Genomic DNA, 18,158 nt, shown 5'->3' on the forward strand with positions numbered 1-18,158 from the left:
CTGTTAAGATTATTTTCCATACAATATTTATTTGCATAATATAGATGGTATTATTGTAAGACTGAGAAACGTCTGCACTGTCTGAATGAAAAAGCAGGCTACACATTTCTAAATGTCTATATTCAGCTCTGCTCTGTGATAATGATTTTTCTGAGGAAACACATGCCTAGAAAAACAGGATTTTAAGGGAATTTGAGAAACTTCTCAAGGTGATCAGGAAAAAAATGCCCACTTTCAAAAGGCCTGTGGCTTCCTGAAAGCATTCCTGTGAGTGAAAAGGTTTCCACTCACACTTCCACACTCACTTGTGAGTGGAAAAACTTCCCTTAAAACAAGGGGACATGGTGCATTTTGGAAGGGACAGAAGCATCTGAGTAGAAGTGTTGGGAGAACTGTCCCAGTGACCATGCACAGATCAGGGCAGCTCTAAAACATCACAGTCTCTTAGGACTGACAGCTCCATTGAAGCCCCACATCTGAACAGGACTACACCTGATGCAGGATTTCTTATAGTGTCCTGCCTAAAGATTTGCCTTCAGAATTCCTGATGTGCCAAGCCCCCACATTACTAATATTTGTTCTCTGTTGACATTTTTCATTCTCATTAATATTTTTGCTAATGACTCTGTCTCTTTCTCCTTTTGTTGGACTCATGATGGTACCTTAAATGTTGCTTTACTGATGCAAACAGCTTAAACTTGTTTCAAGTTTGTGCTTATGCACTTGTGCACAAGTAACCCCTTATAGATTATGTTAACAGATAATACAGTAGCCTTACCAAAACTGGTATAATTTTTTTTTACTTGGATATCATACCTAGGAACCTTTTAGCTTTGTAGCTTCTAACAGTATACATTTTGCTGCTCCCAGTCTGTATTGATTTCAGTTTGGTAACTTTTTGTTGTACAAGATAACTATGTATGCAGAATATACTGAGGAGTGTGAATAGTAAAGCAATTCAGTAATCATAAAAAAGTTTTAATTTAGGGGGAAAATGCTGTGGTCTTTCCTTTCATCTTGCTGTGGTTTTGTTATTAGGGGTTTAGGAAATCTTCAAAACTGTAGCTAAAAACCAATATCAGTTTGCTAATAACTTGAAATACTTTTCTATGAAACTTTCATATTTTAAAAGTAGAACTTGATTCTATACTTTTTTTGTTTTGTTTTGTTTTTAGTGAAGAGTAGATTAAAGGAGAGATGAAAAAAGGCTTGATACACTTGATGGAAAAATGACTGTTTGGTGTGTGTAATATTTGGTCTGACTTCCCACACAAAAGCTTTGACAACATTATAACTGAGAAGAAGGTGCTTTAGTGTTCAAAAGTAGAGGTGTGGACAGTCCTGGATTTGGGGAGTCAAGCAGGGAACACAGGAAATTATTTTTCCACAAGGCTTTTAGCAAAAGATGTCATAATACACCAGTGATTGACAGAGGAAAAGAATTTTTCTATCTCTTTTCTCCTTCCTTAGTTCAAGTTCCAAATCACAAACATGGATCTGTACTAGTATCTGAAAACATGAACTGTCTGGACACACAGCAAAAACTACCCTAATCCTACAATTATATGGAAGGTCTAATCTTACTGCACCATGGGAGCTTGAAGAAAGAATCTGTGCTTTTGGGCACTGTATTTGTCCTTGAATGATTATCTTTACTTACTCTAAATGCACTACCTGCTATTTCACATAGATTAGCAAACTTTAAACCTTTGGGGCTGAAGCACTTACTGTAACTCTGCCTAACTTAAAAGGCTTTAACTCTGAAAATAAACCCAAGCAACAACTAACTGAAAGCACACAGAGGTAACTCACAGGAATAGTTTACATGAAGCTGACAAAACATTTATCACTAGTAAAATTGACATGTATGGTAAATGTCGCTGACACCTCCAAAGATATATTTTTTTAATTATTCATAAAAAATAATTATTTGTAAGATTTTTTTTTCCCAGAATAAAACCCAAAGGATTATTTTAAGGGTTTTTGCACAACTAGACAATTCAGCAAAATCTATTCGTGTGATGAACATGTTTTTCTCTGTGGAAAAAACCCTACTTCCTACAGCTTGCTTTTCTTAATGGACTGTTACTGCAGCCATGTTCTTCAAGGGTCGGATCACTGATGATTCAAAAATCTTAATTATAAAAAGTCTTCATTTTTTTATTGCAGTTTTAAAATTTTTTATGTAGATTGGCAGTTTACAAACTTGAAGTGACAGTTTCCGTATGACTTTCAGTAGCACCATGAATAGTTGTGTTCCAATTAGGTAGTTCCACAGAAGCACCTGTGTCATTCATTTGGGAAGAATCAGTTCTGCATGTTGTCATTGAGAAAATGAAATTTGCTTTAATAAAGCTCTGTCTTAAATATTAACAGGTAAAGGCTCTTATATTCTGTTGTATTAAGTTGTTGCCTAAATGAAATCCCTGGTCCTCTCTCCAGTTCTTACAAATTCTTTTTTTCCTTCCTCAGTGATACATTATTCAATAAATTAGAGTAAAATTCTAACAGCAAAACTTCAAACAGAAGGATAGAGAAATTCATTTCTACTCTAACAATTTATTCATAATTTACTGAAGGTTTTGTGCCTAGCCCTCTTCTCTGATTCATAAATTCTTTAAGAATACAAATCCAGAGTCAACACAATAAGCTAGTCTTATGCTAAACTGAAAAATATGATAACATGAGTGTTATTTCATGTCCCATTTTACCTTAAAATACTTTTATGTCTCCATATTCAAGGAAATACAGATATCCCAATTTTCAACTAAGCACTCATTTGACTTATTATAATTTCAGATCTCTTCCGATAGCTTTATGTAATTACAACAGAACTTACAAGATTTTCACATTAAGCTTTGAGCTGAACTTGTACAAGATGCAACACTCCTTTCCAAGCAGTTTGACCTTTCTGTAATCATAGAATCCTCAAATAATTTAAGTTGGAAAAAGCCTCTGTTCCCATCAAATCCACCAGTTAACCCAACACTGCTGTGCTCTCCACTGAACCATATCCCCAGGTGCCACTTCCATGTCCTTTGAATGTTTCCAAGGATGAATCCCCCACTTCCCTGAGTAGCATATTCCAATGTCTAAAACGTTCAAATTCCAGTGCCTGAAATCTCAACGTCAGTGAAATAAGCATTTCTGGTGTGTCCCTCCTCTGGTTGCTTCAGCTTCAAGGGCAGCACAGCAATGCTGAGTTTCTCTGACTTCCTGCTGTATTTCTGTATTTCTGGCAGCTCAGTGTGAATGGTGCTGGCTGCTCTCTGTAGTAGGCACTGTCAGCTGGGTCTGTAGGCTCAGAGCTGAACCCTCCCGTGTCTGTAGCTGTTCTGAGTCGAGTTGTCTTTAGTTCAGCTGCTTCCTTTCTAGCCAGCTGCTAAACTGGGACACAGCACCATCATGTGCTCAAGGATTAACTTCTTAGGTGTCTTCATCATCTTAAGGGGTATATTTTACAGGGTGGATTTGAATTCCCAATGGTAAGCAATAATTTAAATCAGAAAGCAATATACCTGATTTTAAAGATTATTTTTATATAGGCTTGGTTATTTTTCTCTAGAGCAATGTTTTTTAAAAAAGCTGTTTTAAAACACAGTCTATCATAGCCCAATACAGTGTTGGAACTGGGTACACCACTGCTTTCAAATGACCACAAAACAAGAATGTGTTGTAGTTTAAAAAATGCTTTTACCTGAAGAATCTATTTTTTCATCAAATGCCAGATAAATTCTAACTAAAAGTACATAAACTGAAGCTTTCATATGCTGCCACACATATACACGTGTGCACAAACATGCATATACATACACTGCATTCTTTTTATCAGATATAAAATATCATCACTCACTCAACTAGAAATGGAAAGTTTTAACTGTTGCAATTAGCTTGGGAATCAAGGCTAGAACTTAAATCCTGTTGGACAACACTGATGTTTTCCCAGACCACTATGCCTACTTCAATATCAATGGTCTAGATACATATAAAATATACTGTGTTGGCATTTCCAATGTTTTAGTTACTTAAAAATATTTTTGTATGTGTAACTAGGGTGAAAGCACTTGACCTATACTATAGGTGGAATTTCTGAAGACTTTTAATATTATATAGTTACTTTTATAATGTAAAATCTATTCTAAAAGGGTTTATCTAAAGCAGAGATGGAAATATATTTTTAATCAATTCCATCTAGCCATGTTCTTGCTGAATATTAACATGTATCATTCTGCTGCTGCATCAAAGTCATTCTTAGAAAAAAAATATTTCATCTTTTTGAAACACTTGAATAGCACAAACCATTATGCTAAGTACATGCAGATTCAGCCTCTTGCTGAATATAGGGCTATAGGGAGGATCAAGCACTTTACCTGTCTCAAAAATAAGCCAGATATTTCAATTTTGATAGCTGTAGATTATCAGAGTTCCCTTTCACTTGTTGATGTATTTTCCTGTGGTGTGCATCACAGAGAGAAAATTGAGATTAATGAAAATAGCTCAGATATTCAGAAAAGATGAAATAGTAAGGAAAGAGATGCTGGGCTGTACTTTCCAGAGTAGCAATGTGTATATGCACATAAAGAAAATAATATAGCTCATAAATAAATTGAATCAGAAATATGTTGAATAAATACACTGAAATTATAATGTTTAGTAAAGAATTTCACTGCACAGGTATTTTTTTTAAAGGCTTACACAAAATAGTGGTCTCAGTGCATGGTTTTATTTCCAAAGAGAAAGACAAAAGAACCAAAGCAACATTCTGAGGTTCTTTTGACAAAAGAACCAAAGCAACATTTGTGTGACATGAAACAAAGGATTGGTTTCTAAATTTCCCCATTTATATACATGTGTATTTGTGTGTATAAGTGAAAGAACACAGTATTTTGAATCTGTTTCTTGAAAATTAAACATTAGTAACTCCAGCCAATGAAAGGGTAAAAATGATGAGCTTTTTTATTTTTATATATCTTTCAGTCTCACAACATTATAAGAACTCTTAATTTTGGTTCACTCAAATGGCTTTCTGATGTTTAAAAAGTCAAAATTATTTTTAAAAAATGGATATAATTTTCATTAAGTGAATTGATTTTTCTTTTAATTGCTGCTTTTTAATTTTTTTTGTCGGGGGGGGGTGCTAATCTTCATAAAATTAGGCTCAGGATACATGATTAATGTTTAGTTTATAGGATAAACCTGTGTTGGAATTTTTTAAACCCAAGGGTGCTAGGCAATAATTTCTTAATACTTTTTGTATCTCTAATTATTAGTTAGATTAGCTCTTGGGTGTATGCCATTTTAACCAATGCAAAATACAACAAAATCTAGGTAGCAATGTCATAGGCAGCCTTTTCCAATTTCATTTATACTTGGTGACTGGATTCCAGCACCCTGGTCATAAAATTCCTTATTGATTGCCACTTATATATCATACAGATCTAGTTAGGAGGCTCATGTCAAAAATTACACTTGTACTGCACAAACAGCATAAATCATCTTCACTCGTAAATACCAATGTTTTTCCATCAGCTGGTATATAGCTTCTTAAATTTAAATCTATCTTAAATTATCCAGCACTAAATGTTGGTCTGCTCTGATAATAATAATAATGAATTTATTAGGGAAAAGTATAAAATGCATAGAAATGTGAGATTATAGTTATCTCCATTTATTAGTTCTAGTCTCTAGAAGAGGCAGAAGTGTTTAGTGGAATATGATTGTCTTTTTTAAAGAGGCAGAAATGTTTAGTGGAATATGTTAACCCCAGTTACTATAGTAACTGTTATAGTAACCCCACTAGTACACCAGTATTCTAAAGAATTCAAGGGGTTTTGGGTTTTCCTTTAAAATGAGACATAATAAACCAAAAAAAAAATCTTGTGTGTTACTTTTTTGTTGGTTTTGTTGTTGTTGTTTGTTTGTTTGATTTGTTTTTTTCTTTTTTTTTTTTTTTTGGTGAGGTTTTTTGTTGGTTTTAGGGGGTTTTGGAGGGGATTTTTGTGGATTTGGGGGTTGGTGGGGTTTTTTTGCCTTGGTTTTTTGGGGTTTTTTGGTTGGTTTTTGGGGTTTTTTTTGTGTGTACAGCCTGAATAAGATGGCTGAAAAGCAACTCTGGGAGCTACATGGCCAGAGTGGAGTGAAGCCAGCATCGTGTGGGTTGGATAACAGTATGGCTCATACAGAAAGGAACTGTGAGAAAGAGCATGCATCTTATTTTGTGCTTTGGGTAGCAACCCTCCAATGTTGTAGGTGGTTTTATACTCATGATTTTAGCCTTTCTTGCTGTGATATGTCTCATTACATTGCAAAATTCTCCATGCTGGTTTACTTCCCTACACTGTCTCCTGTCAACTCTGTTCCTTCCCACATTCCCAGCTAGAAGGAGGAAAGCTTTGTTTGCGAAAGTCTGAGTTTGTTTGACTGCTTTGTCAGCATAAAAAAAAGATATTTAATTTTTCTTTACACAAATTACCTATAAAGCTGTTATGGAAAACATGTATTAGGTAAACTTTGAAAAAGCAGGAATGTTCACAACACCTTCTGAAAACACTATTTCCACAATTATAAAGGTCTTCGATTTCACAATTTCTCATATCTAAAGCTTTTAATTTGCCAAATCCCAAACATCATGCATAGAGATGAACAAGTAGAATGCATTAATGAGGCAGATCACCCTGAAAAATTATATAATTTGTAACACCTGTAAGCTCAGATTTTTCAGTGAGTTTAAGAGTTATTGCATGAATCATACATAATTCATTTGAGTCATTAGTGAATAATAAAATCAAAGAAGCAAAATGTGCATAAAGATTTATATTTGAAGAATTACTAGTTCACACAATCACCAGTTAGCATCATAAAATCAGTGGCTTCCCAGTGAAGCACTGTTTTCCCAATACATGACTGGCAAAAAAATTTGGATCTTCTAACATTACAGCTGATCAGACTTAACTTATATATACCTGGGCTATAAATATGGGTTTAAATTTCTAAAATATTACATATGCAGCAATGGTAATATTTAAGCCTTATCTGTGTATCAATAAAAGGTGAAATAATTTTCAGAAACCCTAGAAATAAATCTTAGTAAAACCAATATCAGACTTGAATGCAGAGGTATATATATCAGTCACTACTGGAATTTGTTTCACAATGGCAGCCCTGAGAGCAAGAGAGTGGGAGTTCAGGCTTTGCTCTATTTTAAATCCTCAGAAATTTTCAGAAAATCAGACCAAATAAATTAACATCTCTTGCTTTGAATTACTTACCTATATGTATAAATGCAAGTTTTCCACCCGGAAGAATTTTACAGCACATGAGTCACTCATGTGAAGCTTTGGGGGGAGGAAAAGAAGAAATGTTTCAGAAGGAGACGGTACTTCGTGTAGAAGCACTTTCATAAAGGGATTATACTGTTATCCATTTGAAAGCAGTCTTTGTTTCTAAGGTAATTTCATTTGGTATTCTAATCCTTTCAGGTGGTGATGTTTGCTTTGCCTTATTGAACCTAGAATAGGATTTTTGCATGCTTTTTTGATTTTTCTAGTCATTAAAACACTCTGTGCCAGTGACTTGGCATAAAATTAGTGTTATCCTGCCATACTGTTCCTTGCACATTCCTGTGAAGCACAGCAGATGCCTTCTGTAGTTTGCTTAAAGTGTGGCTGCAGTTACAAAAGTGTCACCATGTGGAAGAGCAGTTTGAGAACAAGTTTCCATAAACAAAGAGTGTAAAGTTGGTAAAACTATCTTCTTGGCTTATTCACACTGATTTCAGGTAAAACAGGCTGGTAAACAAGATATCCACAAAAGGGTGATTGTTACTTATGCTGCTGCTGTGAAAGGTATGCAATAATTCAGTGAGAGAGTGGATTGCATAGAGACTATCAGTTCTTTTATGATGGTTGCTTAATTGAAATTTTCTTAAGTTGTTTCTCACCCATATTGTTCATTTGTTTAATAATGTGGGCTGGGGATGCTGAAACCAAATCTTGAAATGTGTTTCAATGATCACTTAGGACGTTACCAGTGAAGGTGAGATATGACCACCAAGTAATCTTTAATGCTGATATTTCCAGAAATAGAGGTATGATAAAAACCAGTAAACTACAAAAGCTAACAATCAGAAAGATTATTTACCTTTCATGGGGAAAGGCTCCTACTTTGATAAAACACTGCTAAGAAAAATTTTGAAACTTTCTTTAGCATGGGTTATTTCAAAAGCAAAACTGCAAGATAAACACAGATGGTGATAGGAGAAATCTCTTTTTCCTTTTTTTTTTTTTTTTCATATGCTTTTAATGCTGCAGTTTTCCAGAAGAAAAAGAGCTAAGAATGGAGAGTGAATGGCACCATTTCTTTGCTTTTGTTCACCTAGCCTTGTTCTGATTGCTCTGAAGACACTTTCTGTAGTTAAGCAGAGTTTCAAACACCCTCTTTTTAGATAACTTGGGGCACTTGGTGCTTAAAGCACAGCTGCTTGGTGAGTTATGCTTGCCCCTCTGCCCAGACATGGCAGGAGTCTCCTTTGCAGGAGTTCAGCCCAGTACATGAGAGAATTTCCTTGTCACAAATCGGACAGGAAGAAGTACCAAGTAGCAGTAAGGAGACCATTCTCCGAACTGGACTACAAAGGGTTCACTAGTGAGTATGTCCTCGTAGAATGCAAGGCAGGTTCACAAGTGCATCCCTTTGCCAGCCTATGATAGGAGACAGAAATCGTCAATGCAGGCTGGATAATTTGTGGGACTGCATTTTTATTTACGATGAGAGAAGTGGTGTGTGTTTGAGAAGGGGTAAGCATGTCCAATTGGAAGTCAGAATTATGACAAGTCAGACAGTTTTTTCCCTCTCTTTTCTCCCATACAAAGTCCAAGGATGATGTCATTCATCCTCTGTACTCTTCTTGTTACTCAGAACATTTTCTGCATTGGGTTTGGTTGCCACTAGGAATCCCTTTACCTCATGAGTTAATCATGGAGGGTGGGGATGGTGACTCTTTCAGGATAGCAGACTAAACAAACTTGAGAAGCAGTCCTTCCTCAGCCATCCAAGTTGTTTCTACCTCATAGAATTACATTTAGTTCTCTGTTTCATAGACTTCAAAGCACAGACCTGATTCTTAGATGAAACTTCTTGCCATCAGCACTGATTTTCATTTTTCTTGACCTACAACAAGATAGATGAAGCGTTTTCTGTAAATAAATGAGGGGCTTTTTGGACCTTGCTCTTTCAATGTATAATTTGTCTACATTGCATATGAAGACATGAAACTTGACGATTTTGATAGGTGGGGGATGGTTGCATTTTAAGTGAATCCCCATGATGTAGCTATTCCTCAGTCAAGACTATTTTAACTATGTTTTCTGTACAGGAGTCCTGAGAAAGGATGTCCCTCTTTGCCCTTGCTCCTAGCACTGCCAGCTAATTTCTACTATCTGAGAAAAGGGAGAAAAGGCACATTTCAATATTATGTTTGTAATGATAATTCTACCCAAATGTCTCAAAAGAAGGGGCTAAAAGTTCATTTAAAAAGAAATCCATAAATAGCTCTAGTAAGATTTATCACAAAAGATCACCTTGATGCTAGAAAGGACTGCAGTGTAAAATGATTGTGATTTTGTATCTGATACTGAATAATTTAATAGTCTTTTTGCATTTAAAATATTTATCACTGAACAGCATTATTTACAATGAATGTTATTAAAATTTTGCTTATATGTATCTGTAGTCTGTATTTACAGATGTATGGAAAGGTTCCTTACCCTTTCAGGATTCCAAGAAATATATACAACAGTGGGGAAACAAGACTTAAAAAAATTAAATGGCTTTCCTCTTGAAAGTCTTTGATCTGAAAACCTAATTTGCACATTCCAAGACTGAGATGTCTTATGCAGAAATACATCCTCTTTCTCCATAATTAAGCAGACTTCTGCATGTAGTTCATCTTCAAAATACACTAATCAGCAAACAGTTTGCATACATTAATACTCTAAATGTATACAAAAGTATTAACTACTTTGCTTTACTACAGTTGACGCAGACTCAGATAATAAGTACTTAAAAGTTCAAAAACATCTTCTCCAGTTTGTCTTTGTAGTATATATCTATACCTTCACTAATGTTATTTAGGAAAATGCCTTTTTTGAGAGATTTTTATCACAAGTGTACTATCCTCCAAAAGTAAGATTTATACTCTCATTATTGAGGAAGAAATGTACTTTTATTCAACAGCCAAGTTTATGAAAGAATGTTATTTTTTCAATGTGTAAAAAAAAGAAAATTGCTGCAAATATTATTTGAAGTATATGATCTGATCCAACACAAAACCCCCCCTCAAATTAATTACTCCCATTAGTTCAAAGTAATAAGATTGTGCACCTATGTTGCTAATCAGTAACACAGAAGAATGAACTCATTATTTGCCAGCAATGCAGAGAAAGTTGGTTGAAGTAACCAGTTTCTATGACTTTGTGACAGGTAAAGCTATTTCTGGCTTTTTTAGTTCAGAACCTTTCTCTCTGTCTCCTATTCACATTTGTGGATAAGTGGTTAAGATTAACTCAATTCAAAATAAGTCAGCAACCAGCTTAGAAGGCAGATTCTCTTTGATGACAGTGCTGGCTTGTCACTGATATCCCAGACAAATCAACCATGCATTTTAGTAGCATCTCTTATAAAGAGGATTTGCTGAAACAGGAAAATACAAAACCTTGATCCTCACAGTGAAATGACATAATAAGTGGGGGGTTTTTGCCTGGTCTTAAAGAGTCAAAAATTCTTGTTAGGTAAGTGTCATCATAGCATGTCCTGCATTTCTGTGTGTTTTCTTGACTTTTGTACTTCATTTTAATTGAATTGCAGCCTCTTATAGCTATTTTAAGGATCAATACTTCTTCATAGGGGCAGGTGAATACGAATCAATCTGAACACTTCAGCTCCTTCATAAGGAATTGCTTCAAACAGCAGCTCTTTCTCTGCAGTAATCTGTGTGATTCTGTTAGCAGCATCAGTCACTGACAACAAGACACTTGAACTGTGTATCTTTCCCTGTTCATTGGGATTTTTCATTGTTACAGAGACCAATATTCTTTCTTATAAGGTTAGAAAAGACCTATAATAGCTTTTATACCATTGTATTTTAAACTCTAGACTTCATTAACACACTTTTCAACTTGTTCGCTCTCTGACTCCTTGCTGCTCATGAATTATTCAGAGTAGATTTCACTTGAGGTAAATAGTTTGATTTGAAGTTTTTTGTATCTGGATTTAGATGCAACGAGAAGAGTTAAATGCTCAGAATTTTAAGTGAGGAGAATTGCAGAGGCTCAGCTATTAAGATGGAAGACATTCACTGTTAGTGCTCTGGGGCTGCCATTGAGATCTCAGCACGGTGCTATTTGTCATTCTGAAGTAGGTAGACATTATGATGCCTGGAGTATAAATCAGCCTTTACACAGTGTCGAGTCCTGAAGCACTTTGAACACTCTAATCCACTTCTGAGTTAACAGAACATTTTTGGTTTTACAAGCTTTAAAGTTTGCCATTTTAGTTAACCCTGTCATCTTGTCATTAATCATCATTATTTTCTAGAATCTTACATACCTCTTCAGATACAATTCTTAATGTTTTGCTTCAAAGTTGGGGTGATGTCACTGAAATGAACTTTAGTTTTAAACATCTAGTAGAGATGAAGTTCCAGCAAAATTAATATTATTCATCCTGGTCATGTAAAGAGGAATACTGCCTTGTCCTACTAGCAGGTCAGCATTATTTGGATGCTGTAACAAAGTATGATGTCTCAACCTCGTCTCCTTCACTCACTTCTATGTAGTATCATATTAGTGTTACCTCATGAACAGAGCTGAAATGAAAGGGTAGTTGTTTCCCTGAGGCTGTTTTCACTGTATGTCTGCAGTCCAGTAAATATTAGCTCAGCACAGCAAAGCAAACTCTTTTGAATGCTGGTTATCTTCTTTCATCTGGGAAGCTAGTGAACATACAAAGGGTCAGTTGAGAAACTATATGTACTGTATGTTGTCAGTTCATTGAATCTCAGTTTCTGTTCTTCCAGTGGCTGAGTAAACATTTTATCCATCAGCAACCATTTTGCTGATTGAATATTGCTATATATAGTCTTATATAGGCTTCAGTCCGAGAGCACCATTGTGCACTCAGTTGAATTTACAGTGCTTTTACAGGTGGAGTCGTTAGCATTAATGAAGCCCATTAAAATCACGTTGTTCTCCTGGCAGGCAGCAGAGGCTGCAGGCGCTGGACGATGTCACTTGCTGTGACAAGTCAGTGTCATGGAACAGGCGCTGACTCCCGTGAACTGGCAGCAACCTCAGCTCAGCCACACGAGCTGGTGCTGTGCTAGAAACTCCCCTCTGCTGCCCTGTGCTAGGAAATCTCTGCCAGGCAAGACAGCTGGAGTGAAGGGAAAAGATGCTCTCAGATTGAGGTGTTACTGCTATCTTTAGAGAAATGCAGGCCATATTTTGATTCCTTAGTCTGTGGAACAGAGAATCCTTAAAAGGCAGGATATAATTGAGGCCAGTGCTGTCAGGTTCATTTATTTGTCTCTTTATTTAACTCTGTTTCTTAACTTTCATATAGTGGAACATAGGTATTCCATATCTAATTAATCGAAATTAAGTTAGCCCAAAAGTTAAGTTGCTGTGATCTCTGCTAAAACGCTTGTTTTCTTGTACAGCCACACAAACATTAAAATGTTCATGCTCAGCAAGGAAGTATAATAGTTCAGTGCAGAGTGATTGCTTGTGCTAGTAGTAGCACATTGAAGTTATATGACCTCTCATTAATCTGTACTTTGATAACCTCCTGGACTGGTAGGATTAATGATATTCTACTGCAAATTATTCAAATCCCTGCCTGTGACCAGACTGTCTCTTTGGAGAAACACACAAATGATACCAAATCTTTTACTGCCTTGGAGAATAACTACAGTGGTACAGAGACAGAAATTTGCTCATTTGTATTGTGGACCATGCGAATTGCCTAAAACCAGGCAGCTTTGCTTTTCTCTTATTATTTTTTCTGCGTATGATTTTACTTCTAAAAGTATTCTATTTATGCAAAGGTTGCTTTTCCTATTCGCCCATTTATTTTCATTTTGTCTTTTGAGCTCCATACAGCATGCTGAGAACTATGTACCTAGGCTAGCTTGGTGACATTCATTCCATTTGGTCCACAAGGCTTTCCTGGCTGCTTATGTTTCCCTCGTGCCACATCAGCCTCATCGAATTCTGTTTTTCCTCTTGGCTCCTTTCTGTCAGCCTGCATTCTTCTGAGCGTTGTCTCTTCAGCCATATCTCATCCCATGCAGTGCTTTCAGTTCTTGTTACCAACATTACCTCCCCTGCGAGGATTATAAACCCTGCTCCTAGTGCAGCAAAACTGTGTGGATTTCATGGCCAGGACAACCTTTCTCTATGGAAAAGAAAAATGAGCATGCCACTCTCGCATTTTAAGATCTATTCCAGAAATTCATGGACCTGAATGTCAGAGGAACTATTAATGTTTCTGGTACAGCCCTATATAACAGCTCACAGAATTACTTCTCAGTTGTCCCTTTACACCTGAGTAAGCTCTGATTAAAAGGTATCCTAGATCAATTTATAGGAAACAATACATCTAGCAATGGAGTTTTCCATATCCTTTAACCATCATTGATTAAATGTTTATCAGTTATTCAGCTGGGAGTCCAACTCCTACTCATGACTTTCAGAGCTGTTTCTTAGACATAAGAAAAATTCTATTTTCTAGTTTCACACGGTGCTTTTCTATGTGCTACTGTATGCCATATTTATATCAATTGAATTTTTGTCAGGTCAAAAGCAAGTCTTTATGCATGGAAAGTCAATGCTACTCTATTTAATTATTTTAAATTTTTGAAGTGTAAAAACTGGATGCAGTAAAGACTGTTGTCTCAGTGTTGTACACAGAGTCATCCTGCCTGAAAATTTCTTTTTCTGTATTGAGGAATTGCATCAGCCATTGTTGCAGTAGCTTTCTGTTGACAATTTTTGCTCAGAAGTGGAAAGCTCAAATATAGCCAATTTGAAAAATCATCAGAAAGTTAATTTTCTGCAGTAGAGTACAGGTTTGACCAACATCAGTTGATAGGCCCCCCAGGTTAAGGAGTGTCTTATTCCTCAGTACAACACCATGTCCAAGCTCTACAGATGAATTCTACCAAGAGAAAACATCCTTTAATTTGGCTGTGGATGTTCCTGAAGCTGCTGTTCTGTTCTGGTGTGAGTATCACTGTACAAGAAGGGATGGCTCCTCAGAGATTCTACCTCATCTACCTTCACTGGTCTGCCCAGTACCATCCCTTAGTGCACATTATGGACTGATCCTGTGCAGAGCTGCACTTTGACAGCTTGTGTGCTGCCTATGCTGCTTCTCAGCAGTTTGCAAAGTACTGCTATACCTTTTTCTAGTCCATAGCAAATGACGCTAATGAAGAGGTTCACAAACCTTCTCTCTATTGTTCTCCTTCCTAAAAGTTTTAGATTGCTACTAGTTAAAAGAGGTTATTTTTTATTCTTGATGGTATATTGTTACTGGAAATAGAGATCAAAAAAATTTATTTTGTTGTCACATAACAACCTTTAGAATTTTATGTAAAAGTTACTGGTAGACTGCCTTTGGAGTCCTCAGTGTTCTATAGTCTACAAGAATATTGCTGTTTGCTAAGCTCATACTTCCCAAATTATATCATCCTGTTTCAACAACATAAAAACAGGTTTCAGGAACTTTGCTTAAAATCTTTTACAGCAGTTTGCCTTTGAAACTGTTACGAAATTGTTATGGCTTTTCATTTTGATTTGTTGGCAAGAAACAAGTTGACTGCCCTTTCTTTGAAAAACTTAAAGGCTGAACAGAAAATTATTTTGCTGACACACTAAATGCTTTCTGCAACTGAACTGATTTTCTTCAGTAATAAAAGTCGATTGGTATAATGAAAAAATGTTTTATGTAAGCATCACACTATTGCACCAGTGCAGCCCTCCAGCCTTCTCTGAAACTCTCAAGCTGCACTCATTTGAATCAACAGGCTTATTGACATATTACAAGCTCAGAACAGGAAATTTCAGCCTCAAATTGTTCCTTTGATTATATACCCAGATTAGGGAAGAGCATATTAACATGCTCTCTGAAATGTATGCATGTGTATATATTTGCATAAAGAATTGCATATATTCACACATAAACAGACATTTAAATATTATTTGTACCTTTTAATTTATGTTCAGCAGCCTAGTTTCTATTTGACTGGAAGCCTATAGCTGCTTTCTGTTAAATGGTAGTTAGTGAATTGCAATTTCTGAACAAGTTTTCTGAGAAGCAAAATTCCCTGTTACACTTCCCAGAGTAAGGCAGAAGAGGAATTTGCTGTTGCATAAACTATTGCTGTTTTCTTACTGAAACTCAAGAAATCACTGATGCTTTATATTGCCAGCTCCATACCATCTAATATAAACTATAACTATATAAGCTAAACATAGATGCCTTGATAACTGCCTGTTCACTAATGACTTCTACTGAAGCACTTTAATATCACCATTCATTTATATAGGCACTCCTTTTTTTTTTCCTACAGCTTTCTTTATCTTCTGTTACTGAAGCATTTAAATCTAAGAACTTGTACTCCAGTATGCTGTAATTGAGTTTAAATGTTAATTTTCCCAATTTCCTGAAGTATATAGTTAAAAGGATTTCATATCTTAGAAATAATTATATTTCTTTTCACCAGAACAATAGAAAATTCTTCTTGTGTTTCTGTTTCAAGTAACCCTCTTCATTTACATACCAACCCCCCTTCATTTTCTTTATCAACCTGATGAAATTCCTCAGAAATCCCTACATAAATCTACAGAAGGTTCCCCTTTCTTGATGCTGTAGAACAGGGGTACCTGATCTTTTCTCAGTTCTGATTCTCTGATTCTCACTTCCTTTTTTGGCTTGAAATTTACCTTAGATTATTTAATTCTTATTTTTTTTTTTCACTTTCCTAGTTTATTATCAAAATAATTTCTGCTGTTTGACACCTTAGAAATACCAAAATGGAAGAACTTCCAGAATTACCAAGTCTATTTCCTTACTCTTTTAGCCATTTAATAAAGCTGCTAAAATCAATGTCTGTTGCTCAAGGAGTTTTGATTTATTCAGGATACCAGATTAAACAACCCTTATCCATGTATACTGTCTTTTGGAGTTGTTCCTGTTTACAGCTAGTTTCCACTTCACAGAAGAAGAGAAAAATATCTGCAGGAGCTTAAGAGGTCTTCTTAGTCCAATGAATTTGTCACAAACCCCATAGACTTTACTGAGGGCTCTGTCTTTCATAAACTTAATTACTCTCTCCACCTGTTGTGAGAGGCCAGATGTGCCTCTGCTGTTATTTCACCCTTTCTAGGGGACAGAGCACTTCCAAGGGTTTCTGTAGCTGCACAGTGAGTTTGTTTGTTTTTCATGCTGCTCACACACAGTAGAAGGCTCCTTTAAATAGGGCTGGCAGAAGTTCATACTGTCCCTCACTGTGGGAGCAATTAACTCTATTATATAGATAACCAAGCTCATAGAAATGAGGTATGGGTACCATTACAAGCCCCTGCAACATTTGTTTAATTGCTAAAGCACTTGTTTATGTACTGCTTTGTTGGAAGAAAATATATTAAGCTATAAAACAATGATCTGTCAGGTATAAAGCCTGCAGCCTTGAGGGGGTCATTGTGGAGCTCAGATCAGAAGAATTTAAGACGTTTTCTCATATATCAAATGTCTGAGACCTAAGCTTCATCTTGCTGTTAGCTATAATGCAGTTCTATGGACTGTCAGCATGAAGAGAATATTTACATACTTTTTCAGCAAGTAATTGGGTTTTTATCATTTGTGTTTTCTGTCTTCTTGTATTACACTACATCATGTTGTTCATAAGAAACTGCAGTACTGTCATGTTAAGTGGCATTGCTACGCTACCTCAAAGCATCTGATTTGCTTCCTTATTGTTTGGTAGAACAATGAAATTAATGAATTGTGTTCAAGCCAGTGGCAGCTTTGATGCTTTTAGGCTGGCAGATATAACAAAATTTTATGGTAGATATGAGTATGCAAATGTGTGGAATGCAATGGAGGTTTAACAGATCAATGCAGTGCAAAAAACAAAGCCACAGCATATGTTATTCATTATCAAGCTAAAACTTACTAAGAATAAGTGCCATACACAAGTAAAGATGAAAAATATCCAAATCCTTGCAGCTTTCTCCTATATATTTCTTTGCGAGCTAGCCTTGATTACCACATGCCTGTTCCTGCTGTCTTGGATATAGACAGTGAAATCAACAATGAAGGCTTCTGCTTGGGTTTATGTAGAAATTCAAATACTTGTGTCTTCTTATGACCCTTGCATTTCACAATTGCTTCTGGAAACAAGTAGGAGAACATCAGAAGGTCTCTTCAAGGTAATGGCCATTCTTCATCATTTTGCAGAATGCATTTTAACAGTCTTTATGGAATTTTAACTCAGGATTGAAAACTCTGCACCCTAGATAAGAGCTGTCTCTATCTCAAACCTTATTAATCTAAAATTTATTCATTCCTGGAAAAGGGTACCAGCTCGCATCTTAAATTTTGTGTGCAATAACCTACATATGAATTGATGGTGAGATACACTTCTTCACCTTAAATTTATGGATTTATGTCCATAATTTTAATTGGTTCCAGGCAAACAACACTGCATTATGATTTTTTAAATAAACTTTTGTGAATCCTAAGCTGTTGTAGTCAAGCAAAAGGACCCCTATAATGTGGCAGTTGCACCTGCTTTAGCATAAGCTGTTGTTTAAGACAGAAAGGTCTTAATTAGTAATCTGTTTTTTCCTTTGTTGTCCTTTATTTAGATGCCAAAATATAGAAAGTGGAAGAAATAACATGTTTTCTGTCTCTATAGTTTGTCTAGGGCAATCAGCACTCTAAGTTCAAGCTTCTGGAAATTAAAATAAAACTTCAAACAGATTTTCTAAATTATTATCTTTAATGAAGGAATATTATATTATGTGATTTTTTTAAATACTGATTGGTTTTGGAAAACTTTTAAACAGAAGTTACTTCTACTGGAAATCTAAACC

The 18,158-nt window shown here is 35.7% G+C and overlaps 1 protein-coding gene across 11 annotated transcripts in view; it reads left to right on the top strand.

Annotated features, from left to right (window-relative positions):
• RALYL (RALY RNA binding protein like) overlaps positions 1 to 18,158 on the top strand; it is a 372,476-nt gene that overhangs the window by 98,506 nt on the left and 255,812 nt on the right. The window lies entirely within an intron of this gene.

Source organism: Lonchura striata, chromosome 2 (assembly GCF_050655825.1).
Source record: "Lonchura striata isolate lonStrDom1 chromosome 2, ASM5065582v1, whole genome shotgun sequence".
NCBI classification, from domain to species: Eukaryota; Metazoa; Chordata; class Aves; order Passeriformes; family Estrildidae; genus Lonchura; species Lonchura striata.